We start from the raw sequence: 18,475 nt of genomic DNA, 5'->3' as shown, positions 1-18,475 counted from the left end.
CCACGAAGATTCTGATTAAGGAATCCAAGAGATATTCATTCAATCGAAGGTAGAACGGAGGTGATTGTCAAGCACGCGTTCATAGGTTGAGGATGATGATGAGTGTCACGGATCATCACATCCATCATATTGAAGTGCGAATAAACATCTTAGATAGAACAAGCGTGTTTGAATAGAAAACAGAAATAGTTGCATTAATTCATCGAAACACAGCAGAGCTCCTCACCCCCAACAATGGAGTTTAGAGACTCATGCCGTCAAAGAGTACAAAGTTCAGATCTAAAATGTCATGAGTCCCAGAATAAATATCTAAAAGTTGTTTAAATACTAAACTAGTAACCTAGGTTTACAGAAAATGAGTAAACTATGATAGATAGTGCAGAAATCCACTTCTGGGGCCCACTTGGTGTGTGCTGGGGGTGAGACTTAAGCTTCTCACGTGCCTGGGCTGTTTTGGGCATTCAACGCCAGGTTGTAACCTGTTTCTGGCGTTGAACTCCAACTTGTAACTTGTTTCCGGCGCTGGACGCCAGACTGCAACATGGAACTGGCGTTGAACGCCAGTTTACGTCATCTATCCTTGAGCAAAGTATAAACTATTATATATTGCTGGAAAGCCCTGCATGTCTACTTTCCAACGCAATTGGAAGCGCGCCAATTGGCCTCTTGTAGCTCTAGAGAATCCATTCCGAGTGCTGAGAGGTCAGAATCCAACAACATCAGCAGTCCTTTTTCAGCCTGAATCAGATTTTTGCTCAGCTCCCTCAATTTCAGCCAGAAAATACCTGAAATTACAAAAAAACACACAAACTCATAGTAAAGTTAAGAAATATTAATTTTGCCTAAAAACTAATGAAAACTATATGAAATTAACCCCAAAAAGCGTATAAAATATCCGCTCATCACAACACCAAACATAAACTGTTGCTTGCCCCCAAGCAACTAGACAAATAAAATAGAATACAAATAAGTCACGCAGCAATAATATCTCAGAGTTCTTGAGTGAAGCTCAGATTCTAATTAGATGAGCGGGACTATTGGCATCTCACTTTATCCATTGAAGCTCAGAATGATTGGTATCTATAGGAACTTAGAATTCAGATAATGTTATTGATTCTCTGAAAATCTTTTATTTTATTCATGTTTAATGATGATGAGAAAAATAAATTATAGCTTAATTAGAGATAAAATAACTACTAATTACTACTATAACTTCTAAGGTAAAACTCAAATAAGAACAATTATCACAGAGTTAAGGCTAAGATTAGAACTCAATAACCTTGAGTTTGGGATGTAGATGTTCCTCTAGTCTGTGGGGTGCTTGGTCCTTCAAGAGATAACTTCTGACGCTTCAGTTCCTTTAAGTCACGCCCTTGCTCTTCTTGTTCCCTGAGCAGTTTGCAGAGCATACTGTTTTGATTTTGCTGTTCTTCCTTTATTTTGTCCATAGATTCTTGCAACTTGGTAACAGATACTTCAAGCTGTTCCCAATATTCAAATTGAGGGACTTCTGGGAGAAATTCTTACGCCCTCCTCCTGATGGGGTCATCCTGCGCTTGTTGTTTTTCCATTGTGGTTTTAGTGATTGGTTGCTCCATTGAGATGTACTTCGTTATTCCCATCCTTACTCCAGCATCTTTCTAGAGCATAGAGATTAGGCTTGGATAAGCCAACCTGGCATCTTTGGAGTTCTTATTTGCAAGTATGTAAAATTCAGATGGAATCAGTTGATGAACTTCCACTTCTTTTCCCAACATAATGCAATGGATCATCACTGCTCTTTTAACGGTGACTTCAGAACGGTTGCTAGTGGGCAATATAGAATGCCCAATGAAGTCCAGCCATCCTCTGGCGACTGGTTTGAGATCTTCTCTCTTGAGTTGATTTGGGACACCCTTGCTGCTGGTGGTCCACCTGGCTCCAGGGATGCATATATCCTCTAGAATCTTATCCAGGCCCTTGTTTGTTCTCATCATTCTCCTATTGAAGAAGTCTGGGTCATCTTTCAGCTGAGGTAGCTTAAAGATCTCCCTGATTTTGTCAGGGTGGATGTGAACAATCTTCCCTCTGACCACAGTCCGATAGTTACAGAGGGCAGTTCCAGATATTCTCTGCCTGTCTGTTTGCCACAGATTAGAGTAGAACTCCTGAACCATATTCCTTCCCACTTTTGTTTCAGGATTAGCTAGGACTTCCCAGTTCCTGCTTCGAATCTGCTCTTGGATCTCCAGATATTCATCTTCTTTCAGATCGAACTTGACTTCCAGGATCACTGATCTTAGACCCATTATTTTGTAGTAATGGTCTGAATATTCTTTGGTTAAGAACTTCCCTTGATTCCAAAGTGGTTTTGGAATACTCTCTTTCTTGCCTCTTGGAGTGGGTTGTTTTCCTTTAGGAGCCATGATCTTAGTGGGTATAGTTTAGTGATCACGGATAAACACACCAAACTTAGAGGTTTGCTTGTCCTCAAGCAAAAGAAAAGAAAGGAGAGGGATAGAAGGAGAGCTAGTGTCGAATGGTGGATGAGAGGAGGGAGGCCGAATGTGGATTTAAAAGGGGGGTGGGTTTTCGAAAATTTTTTAAGAAGATAAGATAGAAGATATGATTTATAAAAAAATAAGTATGACATGAAAAGATGTGATTTAAAATTGAAAAGATATGAAAGATATTTGAAAAAGATAAATTTGGATTTTGAAAAAGATAATGTGGAGATTTGAAAAAGATATTGATGAGTTGAAAAGATTTTAGAAGGAAAAGAGATAGATTTGTTTTGGAAAATTTGAAAAAGATTTGGATTGGATTGAAAAAGAATTTGTGTTTATGGATTAAGATACATTTGATATTTTTAAAGTAGGGTGTTTAGAAATTAGGGTTTTTAGAAATTAGGGTTTGTAACATGTTTATGCAAGAAATCATGAATTGAAACATGAAAATTAAAATTAAAATAAAAAAAGTGAAATAAAAATGAATTTACCTCCTGCCCACCATCCTGGCGTTAAACGCCCAAATGCTGCTTCTCCTGGGTGTTCAACGCCCAGCTGTTGTTTCTTTCTGGCGTTGAACGCCAGGAACTCCTTTGTCACTGGGCATTTTTCTGAACGCCCAGGATGCTGTAAATCTGGCGTTAAACGCCCAGAAGGTGCTTCTTTATGGCGTTTAACGCCCAGATGGATATCCTTACTAGCGTTCAACGCCAGTGGATGCTTCTTTTGGGCGTTGAACGCCCAATTTTGCCTCTTACTGGCGTTTTCTTGCTAGTGAGCCTTTTTTTTCTCTGTTTTGTGTGCTGAATCCTTCTGTAACCATGTGAACCTATGAAATTGACTATTTACCTTATTAACATTGAACTTATATGCTTTAAGAATAAATAAATAAAATCAAGAATAGGGCAAAATAATAGAAAAAGTTTTGCCAATAGCTGGGTTGCCTCCCAGCAAGCCCTTCTTTATTGTCTTTAGCTGGACCTTGCTGAGCTTTTAATCTAGCTTCAGCCTTGAGCACTCTTGCTCAACATTGCCTTCAAGATAGTGCTTGATTCTCTGTCCATTAACAATGAACTTCTTATCAGAATCAATGTCTTGAAGCTCCACATAACCATATGGTGATACACTTGTAATCATATATGGTCCCCTCCACCTGGATTTCAGTTTCCCGGGGAATAGCCTGAGCCTATAGTTAAACAGCAGAACCATTTGTCATGGTTCAAAGATTCTAGATGATAGCTTTCTGTCATGCCACCTTTTTGATTTCTCTTTATAAAGCTTGGCATTTTCGAAAGCAGTGAATCTGAATTCCTCTAGCTCATTCAGCTGGAGCAATCTTTTCTCTCTAGCTAATTTGGCATCAAAGTTTAGGAATCTGGTTGTCTAGTAGGCCTTATGCTCCAGTTCCATGGGCAGGTGACAAGCCTTACCATACACTAGTTGGTACGGAGAGGTCCCTATAGGAGTCTTGAATGCTGTTCTGTAAGCCCACAGAGCATCATCCAAGCTCCGTGCCCAATCCTTTCTACGGGTACTTACAGTCCGTTCCAGGATCCTTTTTAGTTCTCTGTTAAAAACTTCAGCTTGCCCATTTGTCTGTGGATGATATGGAGTCGCCACCTTGTGGCGAATCCCATACCGGACCATGGCAGAGTAAAGCCGTTTGTTGCAGATGTGAGTGCCCCCATCCCTGATTAGTACCCTAGGGACACCAAACCTACTGAAGATATGTTTCTGGAGGAACTTCAGAACTATTTTAGTATCATTGGTGGGTGTGGCAATGGCCTCTACCCATTTTGATACATAGTCAACTGCCAACAGAATATAAGTGTTTGAGTATGATGGTGGAAAAGGCCCCATGAAATCAATACCCCATACATCAAACAACTCAATCTCCAAGATTCCTTGTTGAGGCATGGCGTAACTATGAGGCAAATTACCAGCTCTCTGGCAACTTTCACAGTTACGTACAAACTCTCGGGAATCTCTGTAGAGTGTAAGCCAGTAGAAGCCACATTGGAGGACCTTGGTGGCTGTTCGCTCACTTCCGAAATGGCCTCCATATTGTGATCCATGGCAATGCCATAAGATCCTCTGTGCTTTTTCTCTAGGGACACACCTACAGATTATTCCGTCTGCACATCTCTTAAAGAGATAGGGTTCATCCCACAAGTAGTACTTTGCATCAGTAATTAATTTTTTCTTTTATTGCCTGTTGTACTCCTTGGGTATTAACCTTGCAGCTTTATAGTTTGCAATGTCTGCAAACCGTGGTGTTTCTTGAATGGCAAACAAATGCTCATCCGGAAAAGTTTCAGAGATCTCAATAGAGGGAGAGGACGCCCCTTCTACTGGCTCTATCCGGGACAGATGGTCAGCCACTTGGTTTTCTGTCCCTTTTTTGTCTCTTATTTCTATGTCAAACTCCTGCAGAAGCAACACCCATCTTATGAGCCTGGGTTTTGAATCCTGTTTTGTGAGTAGATATTTAAGAGCAGCATGGTCAGTGTACACAATCACTTTGGATTCTACTAAGTATGATATAAACTTGTTAACGGCATAAACCACTGCAAGCAATTCTTTTTCTATGGTTGTGTAGTTTTTTTGGGCATCATTTAAAACGCGGCTAGCATAATAAATGACATGCAGAAGCTTGTCATGCCTCTGTCCCAGTACTGCACCAATGGCATGGTCACTGGCATCACACATTAGTTCAAATGGTAATGTCTAGTCTGGTGCAGAAATAACTGGTGCTGTGACCAGCTTAGCTTTCAGAGTTTCAAATGCCTGCAGACACTCTGTGTCAAACACAAATGGCGTGTCAGCAGCTAGCAGATTACTCAGGAGTTTTGCGATTTTTGAAAAATCCTTTATAAACCTCCTGTAGAATCCTGCATGCCCCAGAAAGCTTCTGATTGCCTTAACATTAGCAGGTGGTGGTAATTTTTCAATTACTTCCACTTTAGCTTGATCCACCTCTATTCCCTTGTTCGAAATTTTATGCCCAAGGACAATTCCTTCAGTCACCATAAAGTGACATTTTTCCCAGTTTAAAACCAGGTTGGTCTCTTGGCATCTTTTCAGAACCAGTGTCAGGTGATCAAGACAGGAGCTGAATGAGTCTCCATATACTGAGAAGTCATCCATGAAGACTTCCAGAAATTTTTCCACCATATAAGAGAAAATATAGAGCATGCATCTCTGAAAGGTTGCAGGCACATTACACAGCCCAAATGGTATCCTTCTGTAAGCAAACACTCCAGATGGACATGTGAATGCTGTTTTCTCTTGATCCTGGGGATCTACTGCAATTTGGTTGTAGCCTGAATAGCCATCCAAAAAGCAGTAATAATCATGACCTGCTAGTCTTTCTAACATCCGGTCTATGAATGGTAAAGGAAAATGGTCCTTTCTGGTGGCTGTATTGAGCCTTCTGTAGTCAAAACACATGCACCACCCTGTAACTATTCTTGTAGGAACCAGTTCATTTTTTTCATTATGAACCACTGTCATGCCTCCCTTTTTGGGGATAACTTGGACAGGACTCACCCAGGGGCTATCAGAAATAGGATAAATAATCCCAACCTCCAGTAATTTGGTGACCTCTTTCTGCACCACTTCCTTCATGGCTGGATTAAGCCGCCTCTGTGGTTGAACCACTAGCTTAGCATTGTCCTCCAATAATATCTTGTGCATGCATCTGGCTGGGCTTATGCCCTTAAGGTCACCTATGAACCACCCAAGAGCTGTCTTGTGTGTCCTTAGCACTTGAATTAGTGCTTCCTCTTCCTGTGGATTTAAAGCAGAGCTTATGATTACTGGAAAAGTGTTACCTTCTCCCAAAAATGCATATTTCAGGGATGGTGGTAATGGCTTGAGCTCAGGTTTAGGAGGTGTTTCCTCTTTCTGAGGAAGTTTCAGAAGTTTTTTCAATTCTTCTGAATCCTCCAAATCAGGCTGAACATTCTTAAAGATGTCTTCCAGCTCTGATTCGAGACTCTCAGCCATGTTGAACTCCTCTACCAAAGAGTCAATAAGATCAACTTTCATGCAGTCTTTTGGTGTGTCTGGATGCTGCATGGCCTTGACAGCATTCAACTTAAACTCATCCTCATTGACTCTCAGGGTTATTTCCCCCTGTTGGACATCAATGAGAGTTCGTCCAGTTGCTAGGAAGGGTCTTCCTAGGATGAGAGTAGCACTCTTGTGCTCCTCCATTTCCAGCACTACAAAGTCAGTTGGAAAGGCAAATGGCCCAACCCTAACAATCATGTCCTCAATCACGCCTGATGGGTATTTAATGGAGCCATCAGCAAGTTGGAGACATATTCGGGTTGGTTTAACTTCTTCAGTTAAACCAAGCTTTCTGATGGTGGATGCAGGCATTAGGTTGATGCTTGCCCCAAGATCACATAAAGCTGTCTTGGTGCAATTACCTTCTAATATGCATGGTATCAGAAAGCTCCCAGGGTCTTTAAGCTTTTCAGGAAAGCTTTTCAGAATGACTGCACTGTATTCTTCAATGAGGAGAACTCTTTCAGTTTCTCTCCAATCCTTCTTATGACTCAAGATCTCTTTCATGAACTTGGTATAAGAAGGTATTTGCTCAAGTGCCTCTGCAAACGAAATCTTTATTTCAAGAGTCCTGAGATAATCTGCAAAGCGAGCAAATTGCTTATCCTACTCCTCTTGGCGGAGTTTTTGAGGATAAGGTATCTTGGCTTTATATTCCTCAACCTTAGTAGCTGTAGGTTTATTTCCTACAGAGATGGTTGGAGAAGCCTTTTTAGAGGGGTTGTTATTAGCACTTGTGTATGTCTGATCCCACACTAGCATTTGAATGCCAGGTTAGAAGCTGGAGTGTTGGACGCCAACTCCTCACCTGTTCCTGGCGTCTGAACGCCAGAACTGTGCTTCTTTTGGGCGTTCAACGCCAATTCCTTGCTTGTTTCTGGCGTTGAACGCCAGGACTTAGCATGGTTTGGGCGTTCAACACCAGCTTTCCACCCGATTTCTGGCATTTAATTGCCATAATTATTCCTCTCTGGGCTCTTACTTTCCTCAGATGGATTTTGGGTAGTTTGCTCATTTCTTGGCTTCCTGCTACCTTGAGGTGGGGCATCTAATGTTTTCCCACTTCTCAATTGAACTGCTTGGCACTCTTCTGTTATTTGTTTTGACAACTGCCGCTTTGTTTGCTTTAGTTGTACTTTCATATTTATATTAGCCACTCTTGTCTCTTGTAGTCTCTCTTTGAATTTGGCTAACTGTTTTGTTAGAAAATCCAATTGCTGATTGAATTCAGTAGCTTGTTCTGTAGGACTCAGTTCAACAGTCACTGTTCTAACCTCTTCTTTCAGGGAAGGTTCACTGCTTAGGTACAGATGCTGATTTCTGGCAACTGTATCAATGAGCTCTTGAGCTTCTTCAATTGTCTTTCTCATGTGGATAGATCCACCAGCTGAGTAATCTAGAGAAATCTGAGTGCTTTCTACAAGCCCATAATAGAAGATGTCTAACTGAACCCACTCTGAAAACATTTCAGAGGGGCATTTTCTTAGAATCTCTCTGTCTCTCTCCCAGGCATCATAAAAGGATGCATTATCTCCTTGTTTAAAACCTTGGATGTCCAGCCTTAGCTGTGTCATCCTTTTTGGAGGGAAATATTGATTCAGGAATTTTTCTGACAGCTGTTTCCTTGTCCTTATGCTAGCCTTAGGTTGGTTATTTAACCACCTCTTAGCTTGGTCTTTTATAGCAAATGGAAATAGTAATAGTCTGTAGACATCCTGATCTACTTCCTTATCATGAACTGTGTCAGCAATTTGTAAAAACTGTGCCAGAAACTCTGTAGGTTCTTCCTGTGGAAGACCGGAATACTGGCAACTTTGCTGCACCATGATAATGAACTGAGGATTCAACTCAAAGCTACTGACTCTAATGGAAGGTATACTGATACTACTCCCATATGAAGCAGTAGTGGGGTTAGCATATGACCCCAGAGTCCTTCTGGACTGTTCATTTCCACTTAGATCCATGATGGAGAAAGGGAGATGATGTAAAATAGAGAAAAAAATATATTTTTATTTATTTATTTATTTATTTCGAAAATAAAATAAAATAAAATAAAATAAATAAAAATGAGTGAAGATTTTTGAAAAATGAAGAGAGAAAAAGAAAAAATTGTTAGGAAGTTTTGAAAAAGATATGATTGAAAGAATTTGATTGGAAAAGATATGATTTTTAAATTTCATGACTAATTTAATGCTAATTTTTCGAAAATTATGAGTGGAATAAAGAAAAGATATATATATATATTTTTTTTGAATTTTATGATGAAAGAGAAAAACACACAAAAGATACACAACTTAAAATTTTTAGATCTAATGCTCCTTGTTTTCGAAAATTTTGGAGGGAAAACACCAAGGAACTCCAAACTTAAAAATTTTAAGATCAAAACACAAGGAAGACTCAAGAACACTTTGAAGAATCACAAGAACAACAAGAACATGAAGGTAGAACACCAAACTTAAAATTTTTAGAAAACCAAAGAAAAATCAACAAGAGAACACCAAACTTAAAGTTTGGCACAAGATTTAATCAAAGAAAAATTATTTTTGAAAAAAGAATTTAAAAAGAAGATACCCAATTACCAAGAACATAGACCAACGCTCTAGCCAATTGGGCAGTAAATGTAACACTTGTTTTGAAGAAGTATTTTTAATAACTAAGAATAATTTTTTTTGAAAACTATTGTTTTGAAAAGGCACACGAAAAACAAGAAAAGAAATAGAACAAGAAAAACTAAAGATCAGACAAGAAAAATAAACAAGAACAACTTGAAGATCCAGGAAAAACAAAGAACATAAATTCGAAAATTTAAAGGAAGATATAAAATATGCAATTGACACCAAACTTAAAATATGAAACTAAACTCAAATAGAAAAATTCAATTATTAGTTTAGAAAATTTTCAAAAAATTTAAAAAGAGAAAATAAGGATTTTAAAAGAAAAATGTTTCCTAATCTAAGCAACAAAATAAACCGTCAGTTGTCCAAACTCGAACAATCTCCAGCAACGGCGCCAAAAACTTGGTGCACGATTTGTGAATCACACTTTTCACAACTCGTACCACTAACCAGCAAGTGCACTGGGTCGTCCAAGTAATACCTTACGTGAGTAAGGGTCGAATCCCACGGAGATTGTTGGCTTGAAGCAATCTATGGTTATCTTGTATCTCTTAGTCAGGATATCAATTATATTTATCAGTTTGAATTGCGAAAAATAAGAGAGCATGAAATAGATACTTGTTATGCAGTAATGGAGAATATGTTGGAGTTTTGGAGATGCTTTGTCTTCTGAATCTCTGCTTTCTCCCTGTCTTCTTCTTCACGCACGCAAGGTTCCTCCTATGGCAAGCTGTGTGTTGGTGGATCACCGTTGTCAAAGGCTACCATCCGTCCTCTCAGTGAAAAAGGTCCAGGTGCGCTGTCACCGCACATATAATCATCTGTCGGTTCCCACTCATGCTGGAATAGGATCCATTGATCCTTTTGCGTCTGTCACTATGCCAGCCCTTGTGAGTTTGAAGATCGTCACAGTCATTCAATCCCTAAATCCTACTCAGAATACCACAGACAAGGTTTAGACTTTCCGGATTCTCAAGAATGCTACCAATGGATTCTAGCTTATGCCATGAAGATTCTGATTAAGAAATCCAAGAGATATTCATTCAATCGAAGGTAGAACGGAGATGATTTTCAAGCACACTTTCATAGGTTGAGGATGATGATGAGTGTCACGGATCATCACATCCATCATATTGAAGTGTGAATAAACATCTTAGATAGAACAAGCATGTTTGAATAGAAAACAGAAATAGTTGTATTAATTCATCAAAACACAGCAGAGCTCCTCACCCCCAACAATGGAGTTTAGAGACTCATGCCATCAAAGAGTACAAAGTTTAGATATAAAATGTCATGAATCCCACAATAAATCTCTAAAAGTTGTTTAAATACTAAACTAGTAACCTAGGTTTACAGAAAATGAGTAAACTATGATAGATAGTGCAGAAATCCACTTCTGGGGCCCACTTGGTGTGTGCTGGGGGTGAGACTTAAGCTTCTCACGTGCCTGGGCTGTTTTGGGCATTCAACGCCAGGTTGTAACCTGTTTCTGGCGTTGAACTCCAACTTGTAACTTGTTTCCGGCGCTGGACGCCAGACTGCAACATAGAACTGGCGTTGAACGCCACTTTACATCGTCTATCCTTGAGCAAAGTATATACTATCATATATTTCTGGAAAGCCCTGAATGTCTACTTTCCAACGCAATTGAAAGCGCGCCAGTTGGACTCATGTAGCTCCAGAAAATCCATTCCGAGTGCTGAGAGGTCAGAATCCAACAGCATCAGCAGTCCTTTTTCAGCCTAAATCAGATTTTTGCTCAGCTCCCTCAATTTCAGCCAGAAAATATCTGAAATTACAGAAAAGCACACAAACTCATAGTAAAGTCCATAAATATGAATTTTGCCTAAAAACTAATGAAAATATACTAAAAACTAACCAAATCATACTAAAAACTATATGAAATTAACCCCAAAAAGCGTATAAAATATCCGCTCATCACCCCTCCACCGGGATTTCAGTTTTCCCGGGAATAGCCTGAGCCTAGAGTTAAACAACAGAACCTTTTGTCCTGGTTCAAAGACTCTAGATGACAACTTTCTGTCATGCCACCTTTTTTGTTTCTCTTTATAAATCTTGGCATTTTCGAAAGCAGTTAGTCTAAATTCCTCTAGCTCATTCAGCTGGAGCAATCTTTTTTTCTCCAGCTAATTTGGCATCAAAGTTTAGGAATCTGGTTGCCCAGTAGGCCTTATGTTCCAGTTTCACGGGCAGATGACAGGCCTTACCATACACAAGTTGGTATGGAGAGGTTCCTATAGGAGTCTTGAATGCTGTTCTGTAAGCCCACAGAGCATCATCCAAGCTTCTTGCCCAATCCTTTCTACGGGTACTTACAGTCCATTTCAGGATTCTTTTTAGTTCTCTGTTAGAAACTTGAGCTTGCCCATTTGTCTGTGATGATATGGAGTTGCCACCTTGTGGCGAATCCCATACCGGACCATGGCAGAATAAAGCTGTTTGTAGCAGAAGTGAGTGCCCCCATCACTGATTAGTACTCTAGGAACACCAAACCTGCTGAAGATATATTTCTGGAGGAACTTCAGCACTGTTTTTAGTATCATTGGTGGGTATGGCAACGGCCTCTATCCATTTTGATACATTGTCGACTGCCACCAGAATATAAGTGTTTGAGTATGATGGTGGGAAAGGTCCCATGAAGTCAATTCCCCATACATCAAACAACTCAATATCCAAGATTCCCTGTTGAGGCATGGCGTAACCATGAGGCAGATTACCAGCTCTTTGGCAACTGTCATAGTTACGTACAAACTCTCGGGAATCCCTATAGAGTGTAGGCCAGTAAAAGCCACATTGGAGGACCTTGGTGGCTGTTCGCTCACCTCCGAAATGGCCTCCATATTGTGATCCATGGCAATGCCATAAGATCCTCTGTGCTTCTTTTCTAGGCACACACCTACGGATTATTCCGTCTGCACATCTCTTAAAGAGATAGGGTTCATCCCACAAGTAGTACTTTGCATCAGTAATTAATTTTTTCTTTTGTTGCCTACTGTACTCCTTGGGTATGAACCTTGCAGCTTCATAGTTTGCAATATCTGCAAACCATGGTATTTCCTGGATGGCAAACAAATGCTCATCCGGAAAGGTCTCAGAGATCTTAATAGAGGGGGGAAACTCCCCTTCTACTGGTTCTATCCGGGACAGATGATCAGCCACTTGGTTCTCTGTCCCTTTTCTGTCTCTTATTTCTATATCAAACACTTGCAGAAGCAACACCCATCTTATGAGCCTGGGTTTTGAATCCTGCTTTGTGAGTAGATATTTAAGAGTAGCATGGTCAGTGTACATAATCACTTTTGATCCTACTAAGTATGATCTAAACTTGTCAATGGCATAAACCACTGCAAGCAATTCTTTTTCTGTCGTTGTGTAGTTTTTCTGGGCATCATTTAAAACACGGCTAGCATAATAAATGACATGCAGAAGCTTGTCATGCCTCTGCCCCATGCACCAATGGCGTGATCACTGGCATCACACATTAATTCAAATGGTAAAGTCCAGTCTGGTGCATAAATAACTAGTGCTGTGACCAGCTTAGCTTTCAGAGTCTCAAACGCTTGCAGACACTCTGTGTCAAATACAAATGGCATGTCAGCAGCTAGCAGATTACTCAGGGGTTTTGCAATTTTTGAAAAATCCTTTATAAACCTCCTGTAGAATCCTGCATGCCCCAGAAAGCTTCTGATTGCCTTAACATTAGCAAGTGGTGGTAATTTTTCAATTACTTCCACTTTAGCGTGATCCACCTCTATCCCCTTGTTTGAAATTTTATGCCCAAGGACAATTCCTTCTGTCACCATAAAGTGACATTTTTCCTTGTTTAAAACTAGGTTGGTCTCTTGGCATCTTTTTAAAACAAGTGCTAAATGGTCAAGGCAGGAGCCGAATGAGTCTCCAAATACTGAAAAGTCATCCATGAAGACTTCCAGAAATTTTTCTACCATATCAGAGATGATAGAGAGCATGCACCTTTGAAAGGTTGCAGGTGCATTACACAGACCAAAAGGCATTCTCCTGTAAGCAAATACTCCAGAAGGACATGTGAATGTTGTCTTCTCTTGGTCCTGAGGATCTACGACAATTTGGTTGTAACATGAATAGCCATCCAAAAAGCAGTAATATTCATGACCTGCTAGTCTCTCTAGCATCTGGTCTATGAATGGTAAAGGAAAATGATCCTTTCTGGTGGCTGTGTTGAGCCTTCTATAGTCAATACACATGCGCCACCCTGTAACTGTTCTTGTAGGAACCAGTTCATTTTTTTCATTATGAACCACTGTCATGCCTCCCTTCTTGGGAACTACTTGAATAGGCCTCACCCAGGGGCTATCAAAAATAGGGTAAATAATCCCAGCCTCCAGTAATTTGGTGACCTCTTTCTGCACCACTTCCTTCATGGCTGGATTTAGCCGCCTCTGTGGTTGAACCACTGGCTTAGCATCATCCTCCAATAGGATTTTGTGTATGCATCTAGCTGGGCTTATGCCCTTAAGGTCACTTATGGACCACCCAAGAGCTGTTTTGTGTGTCTTTAGCACTTGAATTAGTGCTTCCTCTTCCAGTGGGTTTAAAGCAGAGCTTATGATCACTGGAAAAGTGTCACCTTCTCCCAGAAATGCATATTTCAGGGATGGTGGCAATGGTTTGAGCTCGGGTTTAGGAGGTTTCTCCTCTTTCTGAGGAAATCTCAGAGGCTCTTTCAGTTCCTCTGAACCCTCCAAATCAGGCTGAACATCTTTAAAGATGTCTTGCAGCTCTGATTCGAGACTCTCAGCCATGTTGACCTCCTCTACCAAAGAGTCAATGAGATCAACTTTCATGTAGTCTTTTGGTGTGTCTGGATGCTGCATAGCCTTGACAGCATTCAACTTAAACTCATCCTCATTGACTCTCAAGTTTACTTCCCCTTTTTGGACATCAATGAGAGTTCGTCCGGTTGCTAGGAAAGGTCTTCCTAGAATGAGAGTGGCACTCTTGTGCTCCTCCATTTCCAGCACTACAAAGTCAGTGGGAAAGGCGAATGGCCCAACCTTGACAATCATGTCCTCAATAACGCCTGATGGGTATTTAATGGAGCCATCAGCAAGTTGGAGACATATCCAGGTTGGTTTAACTTCTTCAGTTAAACCAAGCTTTCTGATAGTGGATGCAGGTATTAAGTTGATGCTTGCCCCAAGATCACATAAAGCTGTCTTGGTGCAATTACCCTCTAATATGCATGGTATCAGAAAGCTCCCGGGATCTTTAAGCTTTTCTGGAAAGCTTTTCAGAATGACTGCACTGCATTCTTCAGTGAGGAGAACTCTTTCAGTTTCTCTCTAATCCTTCTTATGACTCAAGATCTCCTTCATGAACTTGGCATAAGAAGGTATTTGCTCAAGTGCCTATGCAATTGAAATCTTTATTTCAAGAGTCCTGAGGTAATCTGCAATGCAAGCAAATTGCTTATCATGCTCCTCTTGGCGGAGTTTTTGAGGATAAGATATCTTGGCTTTATATTCCTCAACCTTAGTTGCTGCAGGTTTATTTCCTATAGAGTTGGTTGGAGAAGCCTTTTTATAGGGGTTGTTATCAGAACTTGTGAGTGTCTGATCCCTCACTGGCATTTGAATGCCAGGGTTAGAAGCTGGAGTGGCGTTGGACGCCAACTCCTTACTTGTTCCTGGCATTTGAACGCCAGAACTGAGCTTCCATTGCGCGTTTGACGCCAAATCCTTGCCTATTTCTGGCGTTTGAACGCCAGAGTTATTCCTCTCTGGGCTCTTACTGTCCTCAGAGGGATTTTGGATAGCAGTTTATTCTTTTCTTGGCTTTCTGCTGCCTTGAAGTGAGGTATTTAATGTTTTTCCACTTCTTAATTGAATTGCTTGGCACTCTTCTGTTATTTGTTTTGATAACTGTTGTTCTATTTGCTTCAACTGTACCTCTATATTTATATTAGCCATTCTTGTGTCTTGTAGTATCTCTTTAAATTCGGCCAGCTGTTTTGTTAGAAAGTCTAATTTCTGATTGAATTCAGTAATTTGTTCTGCAGGACTGAGTTCAGAAGTTACTGTTTTAGCCTCTTCTTTCATGGAAGATTCACTATTTAGGTACAGATGCTGATTTCTGGCAACTGTATCAATAAGCTCTTGAGCCTCTTTAATTTTCTTTCTCATGTGTATAGATCAACCAGCTGAGTGATCTAGAGAAATTTGAGCTTTCTCTGTAAGCCCATAATAGAAGATGTCTAACTGCACCCATTCTGAAAACATTTCAGAGGGGCATTTTCTTAGCATCTCTCTGTATCTCTCCCAGGCATCATAAAGAGATTCATTATCTCCTTGTTTAAAGCCTTGGATTTCCAGCCTTAGCTGTGTCATCCGTTTTGGAGGGAAGTATTGATTCAGGAATTTTTCTGACAGCTGTTTCCATGTCCTTATGCTAGCCTTAAGTTGGTTATTTAACCACCTCTTAGCTTGGTCTTTTACAGCAAATGAAAACAGTAATAATCTGTAGACATCCTAATCTACTTCCTTATCATGTACTGTGTCAGCAATCTGTAAAAACTGTGCCAGAAACTCTGTAGGTTCTTCCTGAGGAAGACCGGAATACTGGCAACTTTGCTGCACCATGATAATAAGCTAAAGATTCAACTCAAAGCTACTGACTCCAATGGAGGGTATACAGATACTACTCCCATATGAAGCAGTAGTGGGGTTGGCATATGACCCCAGAGTCCTTCTGGACTGTTCAATTCCACTTAGATCCATGATGGAGAAAAGGGAATTGATATGAATAGCAAATAGAATATATTTTTACTTTTATTTTTTTTAAAAAGAGAGCGAAAGAAAAAAAATGAAATAAAATAACTAGAAATTAAATATAGATTTCGAAAATTAAGAATAAAAAATTTTAAAACAAAAATAATTACTTAATTAAGAAAATTTGAAAAACATTGGATATGATTTTTGAAAAAGATTTTAAATTTTGAAATAGAAATCTGAATTTTAAAAGCAATTTTCGAAAATTCACTTTAAAATAGAGAGAAAAGATATTTTTTGATTTTTGAATTTTATGATGAAAGAGAAAAACACACAAAAGACACACAACTTAAAATTTTTAGATCTTATGTTCCTTATTTTCGAAAATTTTGGAGGGAAACACCAAGGAACACCAAACTTAAAAATTTTAAGATCAAAACACAAGGAAGACTCAAGAACACTTTGAAGACTCACAAGAACAACAAGAACATGAAAATAGAACACCAAACTTAAAATTTTTTCGAAAACAAAAGAAAAGCTAACAAGAAAACACCAAAGTTAAAGTTTGGCACAAGATTTAATCAAAGAAAAATTATTTAGAAAAAAATTTTAAAAAGAAGATAGCCAATTACCAAGAACATAAGCACAACGCTCTAGCCAATTGAGCTATAAATTTAACGTATTTTAATATTGTATATAAAAAAAAATTTCCTTCGAAACTGATATTTTGAAAAAGCACAAGAAAAATAAGAAAAGAAACAGAACAAGAGAAACTAAAGATCAAACAAGGAAAATAAACAAAAAAAACTTGAAGATCAAGAAAGAACAATGAACACTAATTTGAAAATTTTAAAGGAAAATAAAGACATTCAATTGACACCAAACTTAAAATATAAAACTAAACTCAAATAGAGAAATTCAATTATTAGTAAAAAAAATAAAATTTCAAAAAATTATTTTTGAAAAAGAAAATAAGGATTCTAGAATTTTAACAAGAACAATAATAAAAGACTCAAAGACAAATCACAGATTAATAAAGAAAAATAAAAATCTTTTGAAAGATTTTTGAAAAGAAAGTAAAAGACTCTGACCCAAAAGATAAAATCTTCCTAATCTAAGCAATAGGATGAACCGTCAGTTGTTCAAACTCAAAAAATCCCCGGCAACGGTGCCAAAAACTTGGTGCACGAATTGTGAATCACACTTTTCACAACTCGTACCACTAACCAGCAAGTGCACTGGGTCGTCCAAGTAATACCTTACGTGAGTAAGGGTCTATCCCACGGAGATTGTTGGTTTGAAGCAATCAATGGTTATCTTGTAAATCTTAGTCAGGAAATCAATTATAATTATCAGTATGAATTGCGAAGAATAAAAGAGCATGGATTAAATACTTGTTCTGCAGTAATGGAGAATATGTTGGAGTTTTGGAGATGCTTTGTCTTTTGAATCTTTGCTTTCTCCCTGTCTTCTTCTTCATGCACGCAAAGTTCTTCCTATGGAAAGCTATGTGTTAGTGGATCACCATTGTCAATGGTTACCATCCGTTCTCTCAGTGAAAAAGGTCCAAGTGCGCTGTCACCGCACGGCTAATCATCTGTCGGTTCCCACTCATGCTGGAATAGGATCCATTGATCCTTTTGCGTCTGTCACTACGCCCAGCCCTTGTGATTTTGAAGCTCGTCACAGTCAATCAATCCCTGAATCCTACTAGGAATACCACAGACAAGGTTTAGACTTTCCGGATTCTCAGGAATGCTGCCAATGGATTCTAGCTTATGCCACGAAGATTCTGATTAAGGAATCTAAGAGATATTCATTCAATCGAAGGTAGAACGGAGGTGGTTGTCAGGCACGCGTTCATAGGTTGAGGATGATGATGAGTATCACGGATCATCACATCCATCATATTGAAGTGCGAATAAACATCTTAGATAGAAACAAGCGTGTTTGAATAGAAAACAGAAATAGTTGTATTAATTCATCGGAACACAACAGAGCTCCTCACCCCCAACAATGGAGTTCAGAGACTCATGCCGTCAAAGAGTACAAAGTTCAGATCTAAAATGTCATGAGGTACCAAATAAATCTCTAAAAGTTGTTTAAATACTAAACTAGTAACCTAGGTTTACAGAAAATGAGTAAACTAAGATAGATAGTGCAGAAATCCACTTCTGGGGCCCACTTAGTGTGTGCTGGGGCTGAGACTTAAGCTTTACACGTACCTAAGCTATTTCTGGAGTTAAACGCCAGGTTGTAACCTATTTTGGGCATTTAACTCCAACTTGTAACTTGTTTCTGGCGTTTAACGCCAGACTGCAACATGGAACTGGCGTTGAATGCCAGTTTACGTCATCTATCCTTGAGCAAAGCGACATGATCGAGAACCGACAGCTGATTAGCCGATATTGTGACAGAGCATGAGGACCATTTTCACTGAGAGGATGGGATGTAGCCATTGACAACAGTGATGCCCAACATAAAGCTAGCCATGGAAAGGAGTATGAATGATTGAAAGAAGGCAATAGGAAAG

Source organism: Arachis ipaensis, chromosome B01, assembly GCF_000816755.2.
Source record: "Arachis ipaensis cultivar K30076 chromosome B01, Araip1.1, whole genome shotgun sequence".
NCBI lineage: Eukaryota > Viridiplantae > Streptophyta > Magnoliopsida > Fabales > Fabaceae > Arachis > Arachis ipaensis.
This window is presented reverse-complemented; position numbering follows the sequence as displayed.